Genomic DNA, 14,502 nt, shown 5'->3' with positions numbered 1-14,502 from the left:
CATCCTGCTGACACCCTGATTTCCACCAAATAAGATCGAAGTCTTTGCCCTACCACCCTAAAACTACGTAGTATAAGAAGATCTGGGAATTGTCCAGTCTGTAGTCTCAATTAATCTGCCAATCTATACTGTTAAAACTCTTGATAAAAGTTGTCGCGACATTTTACTTTGGATTTCAAATATTATAATAAAGAGATTGCTCACTCGCATTTTATTTTTAAAAATCACCTTATAACATTTTACGTGACACAAACGTCGTGCCAAAAGTGGTGACAAGTGTGAGCAATTCTCAGCGTTCGAGGCCTGGTTTTTCTATGTAAATCATTCTTTTTTCACCTCGTTTGCGTGGATAGACGATTCGAAGGTGGTTGAAATTATGAAGAACGTTTCACGTGTTTCTATTTTATGGAAACGTGAGAAAGTGAGGGAGGAATGATCAGTGAGTCTGCGTTTCGATTTCGCGAAAAAATTTCGTCGAGAGTCGTCGACTCGTCGCTGCTTTTCCTAACAGAATTTCGATCGAACGAGATGGAACGAGACTCTCGAGCAGCGGTTTCGAAACGGAATGGAAACGTTTTATCTCGAGAGTCCACCTTCGATTTATTTCCTTACCGTTTGGAACGAGAGGCCGCCGTGTCGTCGTCCATGAACCAAACCATCGCGCATGGCTTTCGTAGATTCCCTGCTCTCTGTTTTTCCACTTTTCTTTTCGCGAAACCGACCATTCCTCTCGCGATTTTTACCTCCTTTTGGGGCAACGTCTGTGTAATTTAGTTGTTCCTTTCTTTTCTCGTTTCATTTTTGTTTTTTACGTTTGCTCACCCTCTCTGTCGTTTCTCATATTTCCAGCACTGTATATACATTCCTGATGGGTTCGTCTCATCCAATAACATTAAAGAATCCTTTCTTCGCTGCTTATATCGTACTTTTCATACCTCGTTACCTTATCTGTTCTGTTTTTTTTTCTCAAGCTCTTAAATATTGTTACTTTCGTAATATATGAAATTCATTCTTTTGCAAATCAAATTAATCATTTTCGAATCGAATTCATCTCTTCGCAAAGCAAGTACTTCCATTTAAATATTTTATTTAAAAAAAACCAAATGTATGTTTTCTTCCTGGTATGACAATGCTATTAAATTATTATAAATAATCGAGAAGAACTTCTTTTTCTTTTTTATTTCTCAAGATTCACAAAGTCTTGATCTTGTGGGTCAGACTTTCTACTCTACTTTCTACTCTACTTTTTCGCAAAACAAGTATTTCTACTTAAATATTCTATTTAAAAAAACAACAAATGTACGTTTTCTTCTTAATATGACAATGTTATTAAATTACTGTAAATAATCGAGAAGAACCTTTTTTTCTTTTTTATTTCTCAAGACTCAGAAAATCTTGATCTTGTGGGTCAGACAAGGCACACTCTACTTTTTCTGCTACTTTTTACTTTACTTTTGCGCAAAACAAGTATTTCTTCTTAAATATTTTACACAATTTTTGATATGACAATGTTAAATTATTAGAAATAATCGAGAAGAACCTTTTTCTCTCTTTTTTATTGGACAAGATCCAGGAAGTCATGATCTTGTGGATCAGACAAGGCACACTCTACTCTTTCTACCATCATGATCACCAATATTGAACTCCATTGAGCAAGTATTATCCAAAATAAATTTTTGTGCGAGAAATATGTTAGAAATATGCGATAGTAATCGACTTCTCAAGAAGAGTGTACACGACACAGTAATTGAACACACACCTTCTAACACAATTTTTGTAATATAAAGGAGGTGAAGTCGTATTGGGAGTGAAGCTTTCAGACATTAACGACTTAATATTCTACAATTAAAGAAAATACCTTCGAGAAAGCGAAGAACGTCAGTCATTATCCTCTATCATTCGCCTCGCGACACAAACGTGAACCAGTAGTAAAAGTACATCAAAAGTGCGACACGAACGACCGTGCGCAACCACACATAAGATACACTACTGTCGATGGCCTATTACTACAAACGCATCCATTTCTGTAACAATTTTCAAATCTCATTCTCAACACTTCTCTTTGGCTTCAGTTCTACATAGAATCTGAAAGTTGCACTGAAATCCTTAAAAAGTTATCCTCGATAAGTTATACATGGAAACTTAGAACAACGGGTTGTTTGGAAGGAAATAAACAGAGTAACCACTTGCAATTAAGTTTTAGAAGACAAAGTGCGAGAAAAGGATATTTGAACGAAGGATATTTGACGAAGTGCGAGAAAAAAATATGCTAGAAAACTATAGGCTAAGTTATTTAACTAATTAAACGAGCTACCTTTATATTTTTATATTTTAATTAATCCGTTAATTACTTTTAAATAAATATCTGCGTCCTTTTAAATGAAACTTTTTACTTCTTACTATCTAATTTACATTTGCTATTTTTTAAAATAGAATATTTAGCTACAAGTACATCATTTGCAAAAGACTAAGTATGATTTGCAAAATGGTGAATTTAAAGTGCCAATATTGCATTATTACTACAGTTGAACAGTTTATGTTTGAAAGAAACGTATATAATAAATAAACAATCTAAATTATATTTACCAAAGTCTGAGTTTAATTTGCAAAATAGTGAATTTAAAGTGCCAATATTGCATTATTACTACAGTTGAACAGTTTATTTTCGAAAGAAACGTATATAATAAACAAACAATCTAAATTATACTTTAGCTTCACCATTATTAACACTTTGACGCACATTTTTAACTTTACGATCGCCCTCAGAAACATATTTTTTTTTTCGATTGTTTATGACTGCCAGATGAAATTAGGTGTAAGTTGTATGTTTCGAAGTGAAAATTATCACATTTGGCCACAGTTATTTCCAAAGAAACTTTCGACGGCTATAATCGTCATTTTTTTCTGCTCTCGAAGCAAATCACGGCAATAACCGTCGTGACGACTATACGGCATTTGCTTTACTAATTCATTATATTTACTTAATTCATGGAAAAATACAGAATGAATGGTTCGTCTTCACAGAATCATCTTTCGACTGCGTCAACTGAAATCGACTAAACTTTTGGTACAACTGTTATAGCAGTCATTTGTCTCTAGATACTCAAATGTTTCAAAGCAAAAAAAAACAACTAATATGCTGTCTGGCACGCTATCACTTTTTTTCTAGATGTGTTACACAATAATTTAACAAGTGTATATGTTAGTACACTTCCTACTAACACTGTTCTTTTTTTATTGATTAAAATATGCACGACGGCTATAACCGTCATTTGAAATTATCACTAAGGATCTGACGGCTATAAACGTCATTTGTTCGTCAAAGCGTTAAAATATTCACGACGGCTATAACCGTCATTTGCAATTATCACTAAGGATCTGACGGCTATAGACGTCATTTGTTCGTCAAAGCGTTAAAATATTCACGACGGCTATAACCGTCATTTGCAATTATCACTAAGGATCTGACGGCTATAGACGTCATTTGTAATTATCACTACGGATCTGACGGCTATAGACGTCATTTGTTCGTCAAAGCGTTAAAATATTCACGACGGCTATAGACGTCATTTGCAATTATCACTAAGGATTTGACGGCTATAGACGTCATTTGCAATTATCGCTAAGGATCTGACGGCTATAGACGTCATTTGTTCGTCAAAGCTTCAAAATATTCACGACGGCTTTAACCGTCATTTGCGTACAGATCGCAAAAAATCTGACGGCTATAGCCGTCATTTACGTCAAAGTGTTAAAGTTCGATACAAACGAATTAACTATCTAAAAAACCTTGTCACTACGCAACGTCTCAAACGACTCTATCAAGTCCCTCCACTTTTGCTTCAGCCATTTTCTCTCCCACCCTTCAGCGTGAAACCTCTCGCGTTGCGTTTCGATTCGTCGTTGGTCATTAACTTTATCCATCTCGAATCAATTTCGATAGATTGTTATTCGATTCGCGAACTCTATCCGGGCCTCGAGTTGGGATGAAATCGGGGAGCGAGAAAGATTGGCGTCGCGCGATGGGAATTCGCGAAAGTTCGGCCGTACGAACTTTTCCATACCCGGGTTTAGATCACCGCGTCGCGCAATCTTTCACTCGGTGACAAAGGATCGACATCGCGATCCGTTCGAGTGCGCTCGAAAGTAAGTGAAACGAATAACGTTCGCGAGCGGGGATCCTGCGCGAGTTTTGAAAACACTGGCTCGAAAGTCGGCCGAGAAACACGGAAGTGACCCAGAATTCGACGCCACACGACTCTGGACAGAGGATTATTTGGCGCGAGAGGATACAGGAAATGTAAAATGAATCTTGTTTCCACGAGGGAATCTGGAATGGCAGGAACTGTCCTTTAACTCTTTCTGGTATTGTGGTGTTGAAAGTGTACCATCTTTTTGGTACGTAAATTTGTATGGTGTGCCGTATTTTTTACCTTGCAGTATTATTTAATTTAACTTTTTTTAATTTTGAAATAGTGTTAAGTGGTGTTAAAAGTGTACCTTCTTTTTGGTACGTAAACATATTTTTTACCTTGAAGTATTATTTAATTTTGCTTTCTTTAATTTTAAAATAGTGTTAAATGGTGTTGAAAGTGTACCATATTTTTGGTACGTAAATGTGTATGATGTGACGTATTTTCTGTCTTGCAGTATTATTTAATTTAATTTTCTTTGATTTTAAAAAGAGCGTTAAGTGGTGTTAAAAGTGTACCATCTTGTTGGTATGAAAATGTGTATGGTGTGACATATTTTATGCTTTGCATTATTATTTAATTTAACTTTCTTTAATTTTAAAAAGAGTAGTAAATGGTCTTAAAAGTGTACCATCTTTTTGGTACGTAAATGTGTATGGTGCGACATATTTTCTGCCTTGAAATATTATTTAATTTAACTTTCTTTTATTTAAAAAAAATATAATTTCTCTTTTTATCTTATAAGGTTTCGTGTGTTAAAGAGTTAATCTATTCCAGACGAGCAACTCACCATATGTGCTGTGGATTTTCGAGAAAAAAGACACGACACACGACCAATGACACGTGTGTTTTTAAATTAAATTTGAATTATTAGTCATTATAAAAAAAGTAATTAAGAAGATAAGAACATTTTTAGAAAAATTAACCCTTTGCACTCAGATGTCCTGAATTACGAAGGTTAAGAAGTTATTCTATCGCAACTTTTTAAGAAATGCATGGTTCCCTCAAGATTTCTAATAAAAAGAAAATTCTCTATTGCTGGTAGATGTTAGCAATAGAGTTTCTACTGCTTTAATGCTTGCTTCATTCAAGTTTTTATCGAAATGAAAATTCTCTATTGTTGGTAGATGTTAGCAATAGAGTTTCTACTGCTTTAATGCTTGCTTCATTCAAGTTTTTATCGAAATGAAAATTCTCTATTGCTGGTAGACGTTAGCAATCGAAACTATTGCTTTAATGCTTGCTTTAATGCTTTATACTATTGATATATTATTACTAGCTCTAGTTCCTATTACTGACATCCAGAAAAACGCCGAGTACAGAGGATGAAAGCTTAAAAGCACGTAAATATTAATTTTATTTTAATAATTTTAATTTAATTTTACTAGGCGCGTATTAATTTTAAGTTTGAGTAGATAAAAGAAGACACACGACACACGACGTATGTATTTTTAAATTAAATTTGAATGATCAGTCATTAGTAAAAACGTAATCGTGAAGACAAGATCATTTTTAGAAAAATTAACCCTAACTTTTTAAGAAATGCATGCTTCTCTCAAGTTTTCTATCTAAACGAAAATTCTCTATTGCTGGTAGGCGTTAGCAATACAAACTATTGCTTTAATGCTTGCTTCCTTCAAGTTTTTATCGAAATGAAAATTCTCTATTGCTGGTAGACGTTAGCAATAGAAACTATTGCTTTAATGCTTGCTTCCTTCAAGTTTTCTATTTAAATGAAAATTCTCTATTGCTGGTAGACGTTAGCAATAGAAACTATTGTTTTAATGCTTGCTTCTTTCAAGTTTTCTATCGAAATAAAAATTCTCTATTGCTGGTAGTCGTTAGCAATAAAAACTATTGCTTTAATGCTTGCTTCTTTCAAGTTTTTATCGAAATGAAAATTCTCTATTGCTGGTAGACGTTAGCAATAGAAACTATTGCTTTAATGCTTGCTTCCTTTAAGTTTTCTATTTAAGTGAAAATTCTCTATTGCTGGTAGACGTTAGCAATAGAAACTGTTGCTTTAATGCTTGCTTCTTTCAAGTTTTCTATCGAAATAAAAATTCTCTATTGCTGGTAGTCGTTAGCAATAGAAACTATTGCTTTAATGCTTGCTTCCTACAAGTTTTCTATCGAAATGAAAATTCTCTATTGCTGGTAGACGTTAGCAATAGAGTTTCTATTGCTTTAGTGCTTGCTTCTTTCAAGTTTTTATCGAAATAAAAATTCTCTATTGCTGGTAGACGTTAGCAATAGAAACTAATGCTTTATACTATTGCTATTATTACTAGCACTACTTTCTATTGCTAACGTTCAGAAAAACGCCAAGTACAAAGGATGAAAGCTTAAAGGTACATAAAGCTTAAAATTTATACTAATTTTAAGTTTAACTAGTCCACAGCCACAATCCTCAACGACCCAAGCTATAATATCAACAAAAAAAAAAAAAAAAATTATCTATATAGAAAAAAAGTTAAGAGTTGTCTGCAAACTCTTGAAACACCCTATACACACAAATCGAACTTATTCTCCATATGAAAATGAATAAAAAACCTGATGTAGAATTATATTAAAACATTCGATAATGTTTCCAATAAATCCATCCCCCAGGAGACAAATGTTAGCGTGGAATTTTTTTAGTTTTTGGCGTGCGCCATGGCGACATTTGACGATCAGCGAAAAAAAATAGCCACGGGGCAAGGGTCGATGGATTAATTGAAAAATCGTCGGCTCCGTTGGGTGGCACGTTTTAGCGACCGATTGTAAAATATACTTTTTACATGTAGACTCGACAGCTCGCCAGTCCCTCGACGCTTTCGCTCCATTCTCCCTGTTAATTTTCCCTGCTACGCCACTTTTTCCTCCGCATTTTGCCTGGACGATCTTTCACGCTTCGCCTTCAGCGGGAATTCTTCGAAAAATTGAAACAAAGCGTGAGAAATTATTGTGATTATGTGGACGTGACATAAACATTGACTAGAGAAAACGAGAAAAAAAAGTGCAACAAGGTACACAATTTTGTATTAAATGTGGATAAAGAAATTGATAAAGAAATTGTAACTAAATAGAAAGAAATTGTAATTAAATGTAATTAATTATAATTAAATGTAAAGAGAAACGAAAGTAAAAGTTTTTTAATTTCTCTCAATATTTTTCTTCCCTCATTTTTCAAAGGTAAATTTGTCCTCTGAGGTTTACTTTTTAACTACAAGGCGACGAGGTTACTTTTCATCGACAAATAATTTCGCGTGAATTTCAGCAACCAAAAAGAGGAAAATAATTATTTGTTTTTATCCATACGAAAATGCACTGAAAAGAACGACTGAGAAAAGTCAACAGCACTCGCGATGGATATTGAATTCTCATAAATGGAGTCAAACTCCTAATTGTATTGTTACTGAAGTATCGTGAACTTCTTAGCGTTTAACAACGAAGAACAAGCTACTGAAACGCATTATTATGCTCGAGAGAGAAGGCTCAAGAAACAAGGTACTTTTAAATGAGGAAAAAGTAAAGCTTCCTTACCCTGAAATATTTCCGAACTTTTCAACTATTCACGCCAGCTTGTCTGATCAAAGATTCTCTGGGGCCATTAAAACAATTCCATAAATTCTTAATCGATTATAGCTTCCTTAAACTTGTATCGGTTTTTCACTCGAAAGAATCTCGACCAGAGGGGCGCTATAAATGCTCGCCAGTGGCGTGTTTTCTTTCTGGCAAAAAACTGATTGGAATAGAATCGCCAGTGTCTTGTCGAGGAAGATTGAAACCGAGTGGATCCGTCGATAAGCTCTCTCATCTCCATTCCACGGCGAGGATGCATTTTGTCATCGCGTAGCAGCGTGCGTTGCGAGCGTCCCCTCCATTGAAATCTAATCCCAGAGGCTCGCTCGTCATCATGGGAACTCGACGCCTCGTTCGCGACCGTTCGATTTCCCGTGGAAAGAGGAGAGTCGTGCATGGGACGTGCACTCGTCGTGCACCCGAATTCCATCATTGAAACGGGACGCCACGTTGGATGTGGTTGTTGCGCGCGGATTAAGGACAACTGAGTATTTCGATGCGGCGAAGGAGCGGGAAAAATCGAAGCGCAATAAAGTAAAGTCGAGGAGGGAGATATTTATCGTTGGAGGATGAAAGAAATTGATGAGTTCAAGCCCTTTGCAAAGCCTCTCCATTTCAATCTGCTGAGAATAAAGGGTAACGTAGGTAGGCTGCAGTATCATAAGCGTAGGATTTCTAAGCGCAAGATTTCTAAACGCAAGCCTTGTAATCGCAAGTCTTGTAAGCGCAAACTTTCTAAGCGCAAGTTTCCTAAGCGCAAACTTTCTAAACCCAAGCTTCCCAAGCGCAGACATTCTAATCCTAAACTTTCTAAGGGCAAGCTTCCTAAACCCAAGCTTCCCAAGCGCAGACATTCTAATCCTAAACTTTCTAAGCGCAAGCTTCCCAAGCGCAAGCTTTCTAAACGCAAGCTTTCAAAGCCTAAGCTTTCTAACCTCAAATTTTCTAAGCGCAAGATTTCTAAACGCAAGCCTTGTAATCGCAAGTCTTGTAAGCGCAAGCTCTCTAAGCGCAAACTTTCTAAGCGCAAGTTTCCTAAGCGCAAACTTTCTAAACCCAAGCTTCCCAAGCGCAGACATTCTAATCCTAAACTTTCTAAGCGCAAGCTTCCCAAGCGCAAGCTTTCTAAACGCAAGCTTTCAAAGCCTAAGCTTTCTATCCTCAAACTTTCTAAGCGCAAGATTTCTAAACGCAAGCCTTGTAATCGCAAGTCTTGTAAGCGCAAGCTTTCGAAGCGCAAGCTTTCTAAGCGCTAGCTTCCCAAGCGCAAGCTTCCTAAGCGCAACCTTTCCAAACGCAAGCTTTCAAAGCACAAACTTACTTAGCTCAAGCTTTCTAAGCGCAAGCCTTGTAATAACAAGCCTTGTAAGCGCAAGCTTTCAAAGCCCAAGCTTTCTAAGCGCAAACTTTCCAAGCTCAATCTTTCTAAACGCAAACTTTCTAAGCGCAAACTTTCTTAGCCCAAGCTTTGTAAGCGCAAGCTTTCAAAGCCCAAGCTTTCTAAGCGCAAGCCTTGTAATCACAAGCCTTGTAAGCGCAAGCTTTCAAAGCCCAAGCTTTCTATGCGCAAGCCTTGTAATCACAAGCCTTGTAAGCGCAAGCCTTGTAAGCGCAAGCTTTCAAAGCTCAAGCTTTCTAAGCGCAAGCCTTGTAATCACAAGCCTTGTAAGCGCAAGCTTTCTAAGCTCAAGCTTTCTAAGCGCAAGCCTTGTAATAACAAGTCTTGTAAGCGCAAGCTTTCAAAGCCCAAGCTTTCTAAGCGCAAACTTTCTAAGCGCAAGCTTTCTAAACGCAAACTTTCTAAGCGCAAACTTTCTTAGCTCAAGCCTTGTAAGCGCAAGCTTTCAAAGCCCAAGCTTTCTAAGCGCAAGCCTTGTAATCACAAGCCTTGTAAGCGCAAGCTTTCTAAGCTCAAGCTTTCTATGCGCAAGCCTTGTAATCACAAGCCTTGTAAGCGCAAGCTTTCTAAGCTCAAGCTTTCTAAGCTCAAGCTTCTAAGCGCAAGCCTTGTAATCACAAGCCTTGTAAGCGCAAGCTTTCAAAACCCAAGCTTTTTAAGCGCAAGCTTTCTAAACGCAAACTTACTAAGCGCCTGGAGTATCAGAAGCGCAAGTTTTCAACACGTAAGTTTTCTAAGCGTCTACTGTATAACAAGCACAACTTTTCTAATCTCCCTTAAACACCTACAACATCACAACCGCAAATTTTTCAAGCGCCAGCAGTAGTCAAACAATCAAATTTATTAATTTCATTTTAACAGAATTAAATTTTTGCACGCATCAATGTAAAGAATATGTTCGATGACGCTTAGCAAGATTAGCAATGTTTATTTCCAAATTTGTTAGTGAGATTCTTAAATACCCTTGAACCTTCGCATTCAATTTAATTCTCTGCTTTGTTAAAACAGAATTAACCTGACTAAATCCAGATTCAACCAATTATTATAGAAGGGAACTGTCGCATCACAAAGTTTCTGCATTATTGTCAAACATTTCTATTCGCAGCGCACGTTGTATCGAAACGCATGTTAAATTGAAAGAGCAGGTCAAAATCGCATTGGCAGGAAGCATAGCTTACGCGTAATGCGCATAAACCACTACGCATAGATCACTTGGTTGATCCCTCTACCAAAGTACCACTGTTTCATCGAAATTGACATCGCTTGCCACGATGGAACCAATTCCAACTCCCCAAACTTCCTCATCTAGTTTCGATATAAATCTTTTACCACTTTGCCATTGATTCATCAGCTGAAAGCAACCAATAAGTTAACGCAGGTAAAGTGACATTTATCAACGTTCGATGGAATCGTATCTGACCGTTCGAACAGATCCATGAACCGTGTCCTCCCCAGAAACCCATCGAGAAACAACGAAGAAAGGAAACACCTGGCCAACCAATCCCTTCTTCAACCCCCTCGTTGCGCAATTTCACGTGCAACCAAAGTGCCATTATTTCTAGACCATTGTACAAAGTGTCCCATTATAGGGCCACGGTCTATTCAACTTGAACAGGTTCTGGTCACGAGCGAACGGCCCTGTCAATCGGACAAAGCCGTGGATCGTGATCGTAAATCTTCGCCAGGCACGATTTCGAGGATCGTGGCTCGCGATGAATCCCTCGACGCATTTGTTCGCTCGTGCGACCAGATAGAAGATATTCAACGGCGATTTTATGGGTCGAAATCAAGCGACTGGTTTAAGAGAAACAAGTGTCGTGTATCACAGTAGATATGTACGATCGTTAGTGGACTGTGTTTTTACTTGTTGATGATTCGATGTTTTACGCGAGGCCTCTGCGTTTCAATCTTCTGAGAGTAAGGGGTAAAGCAAGGGCTGTAGTATCGTAAGCGCAAGTTTTCTAAGTGTATATTATATCACAAGCGTAAGTTTTGTAAGCGCAAGTCTTGTAAGCGCGTTTCCTAAATGCAAGCTCTTTAAGAGCAAGCTTTCTAAGCGCAAGCTTTCTAAGCACAAGCCTTGTAAGCGTAAGCTTTCTAAACGCAAAGTTTCTAAGTGCAAGCTTTCTAAACGCAAGCTTCCAAAACGCAAAGTTTTTAAGCGCAAGCTTTCTGAGCGTAAGTTTTCCAGGCGCAAGTCTTCTAAGCGTAAGCTTTCTAAACGCAAAGTTTCTAAGTGCAAGCTGTCTAAACGCAAGCTTCCAAAACGCAAACTTTCTAAACGCAAGCTTTCTAAGTGCAAGCTTTGTAAGCGCCAACTTCCAAAACGCAAACTTTCTAAGCGCAAGCTTTCTAAGTGCAAGCTTTGCATGCACAAGCTTTCTAAGCGCAAGCTTTGCACGCACAAGCTTTCTAAGCGCAAGCCTTGCAAGCGTAAGCATTCTAAACGCAGGCTTTCTAAGTGTAAGCTTTCTAAGCGCAAACTTACTAAGTTCAAGCTTTGTAAACGCAAGCCTTGTAAGCGTAAGCTTTCTAAACGCAAGCTTTCTAAGCGCAAGTTTTGTAAACGCAAGCCTTCTAAGCGTAAGCTTTCTAAGTGCAAGCTTTGCACGCACAAGATTTATAAGTGCAAGCCTTGTAAGCGTAAGCTTTCTAAACGCAAGCTTTCTAAGCGCAAGCTAACAAAACGCAAAGTTTCTAAGCGCAAGCTTTCTAAGCGTAAGCTTTCTAAGTGTAAGCTTTCTAAGCGCAAACTTTCTAAGTGCAAGCTTTGTACGCACAAGCTTTCTAAGCGCAAGCCTTGTAAGCGTAAGCTTTCTAAGTGTAAGCTTTCTAAGCGCAAACTTTCTAAGTGCAAGCTTTCTAAGCGCAAGCTTTGTAAGCGCAAGCCTTCTAAGCGTAAGCTTTCTAAGCGCAAGCTTTCTAAGTGCAAGCTTTGCACGCACAAGCTTTCTAAGCGCAAGCCTTGTAAGCGTAAGCTTTGCACGCACAAGCTTTCTAAGCGCAAGCTTTGTAAGCGTAAGCTTTCTAAGCGCAAACTTTCTAAGTGCAAGCTTTGTAAACCCAAGCCTTGTAAGCGTAAGCTTTCTATACGCAAGCTTTCTAAGCGCAAACTTACAAAACGCAAAGTTTCTAAGCGCAAGCTTTCTAAGCTCAAACTTTCTAAGCGCAAGCTTTCTAAGTGCAAGCTTTGTAAGCGCAAGCCTTCTAAGCGTAAGCTTTCTAAGCGCAAACTTCCAAAATGCAAACTTTCTAAGCATAAACTTTCTAAGCGCAAGCTTTCTAAGTGCAAGCTTTGTAAGCGCAAGCTCCCTAAACGCAAGCTTTCTAAGCGCGAGATTTCTAAGTGCCTAGAGTATCAGAAGCGCAAGTTTTCCACGCGTAAGTTTTCTAAGCGCTTACTATATAACAAGCGTATCTATGTACTACTGTATACAGCTATTTGTTTAAATAAACATAAGTCAAGCATTAAATGGCATGTTCTCTGAATCACTCCAGGGTGAACCACGGATTTAGTCACCAGAGTGAACAATGAACTTAGCAATTAAAACATTCAGTAAATAGTTAAATAAATGTAAGTCAGACATTAACCAGTTAACTGTGGAATTTAATTTTAAAAATCTCTTATGTAGCACATAATTAGACGAGTGTCCATTTTGAAGACTGAGCAGATGTTTCGAATATTATAAATTATACGAAAAAATTAAGCAAAACGTGGAAGAACGACATTTTAATAATAATACTTGGTAATTGCACTGAAACAAAGTTTTTGGATCCACTTGTGTACACATCGAATACAGTTAACTAGTTAAGTGCCATATTGTGAAACCAACCAGCCACCTCAAATTAGACCAAATCAGTCTCACGTAAGAAAGTAGTTCTTAGAAATATTAAACTAAACTGAGTGCAATATTCAAATCGTACACTGTCAGCAACGTGTACTTAATAGCGATAGTAATCGACCTTCCAAGAAGAATATACACGACACGATAGTTGAACACACCTCTTTTAACTCATTTTTTGTAACATAAAGGATGATTACTGAAGTCGAATATTCATATTGGCAGTAAAACTTTCAGATATTAACAACTTAACATTCTGCGATTAGAAAAAAACACCTTCAAAAAAGCCAAGAGCGTCAATCACTATCCTCAATCATTTGTCTCGCGACACACACGTGAACCAGTAGTAAAAGTACATCAAAAGCACGACACAGAAGTTGTCACAAGCGCGCAGTCGCATATGGGATACACTACTGTCAATGGCCTATTACCACAAACGCATCCATTTCTGTAACAATTTTTAAATCTCATTCTCAACACTCCTCTTTTGCTCTAGTATTCTAGATAGAATCTGAAAGTTGCACTGAAATCCTTAAAAAATCATCCTCAATAAGTTATGCATGGAAACTTAGGACAACGAGTTGTTTGGAAGGAAATAAATAAAGTGACTACGTGCAATCGAGTTTTAGAGGACGAAGTGCGAGGAAAAGGTGTTTGAAACCAAGCTACAGAACCTGGCAACCTGGTATCCTGTGACTAAGAATGATAAGAGTAGCGTAGAATATTTGAGGACAGGAATGGAGAACAGGATGACTCTTCAAAGTGAATAAATTCGATTGAAAGTAAGTAGTGATAAAGTTAATAGCGATTATTAATTCAACCCCTTAGCCTATAACCACGAGTCTAACTTGTGGTAAAGAATTTGTGCCATAAGCAGAACCCACGAGTCAGACTCGTGGTAAAGAATTTGTGCCATAAACAGAACTCAGGAGCCTGACTCGTGATCAGAAATTTATTCATACAATTCAATGTATCATTATCAAACCAGCGATTGGAGTTATTTCACATTACGTGGGAATGTAAAAACTGTCGAGTTGTTTTACATGTACCTTGTTGTTTCAAAAGATACCATACAGTTGAAGACTGCTAATTTTCATTAAATTAATTAAGTATGAACTTACAAACTGCTAGTGATTCGTTATCCATTTTGAAATAATAAATTGCTTTTGTTAACTGATCAATCGATTATGATTATGTCCTAAATGTTTTAGAAATACTATTTGTCCCCAAACGTTGTTTAATACATCACAATTCCTTTTTTAGCTCTGAAATATACACGCCATACGAAATGTAACAGAAAGTTACATAAGAAATGTAAACAGCTAAATGACAGGGCGCGCGACCAACTTCTTGTTTGCTATGGCTCGCACAATTGGCAGATAGTGTTGTGGGATAGTTGGGACGTGGTTAACTAATCACCACACAGAGTTTATTGTTCGCTTTTTTTATTAGGTTCGCTTTTGAGCTCGTGTTCTCGATTCGCGTCGTCGTCGTCGACTGTGTC

The sequence above is a fragment of the Xylocopa sonorina genome, chromosome 18, assembly GCF_050948175.1.
Source record: "Xylocopa sonorina isolate GNS202 chromosome 18, iyXylSono1_principal, whole genome shotgun sequence".
Lineage (NCBI taxonomy): Eukaryota > Metazoa > Arthropoda > Insecta > Hymenoptera > Apidae > Xylocopa > Xylocopa sonorina.
The sequence above is the reverse complement of the archived record's forward strand: the minus strand, read 5'-3'. Positions refer to the sequence as shown.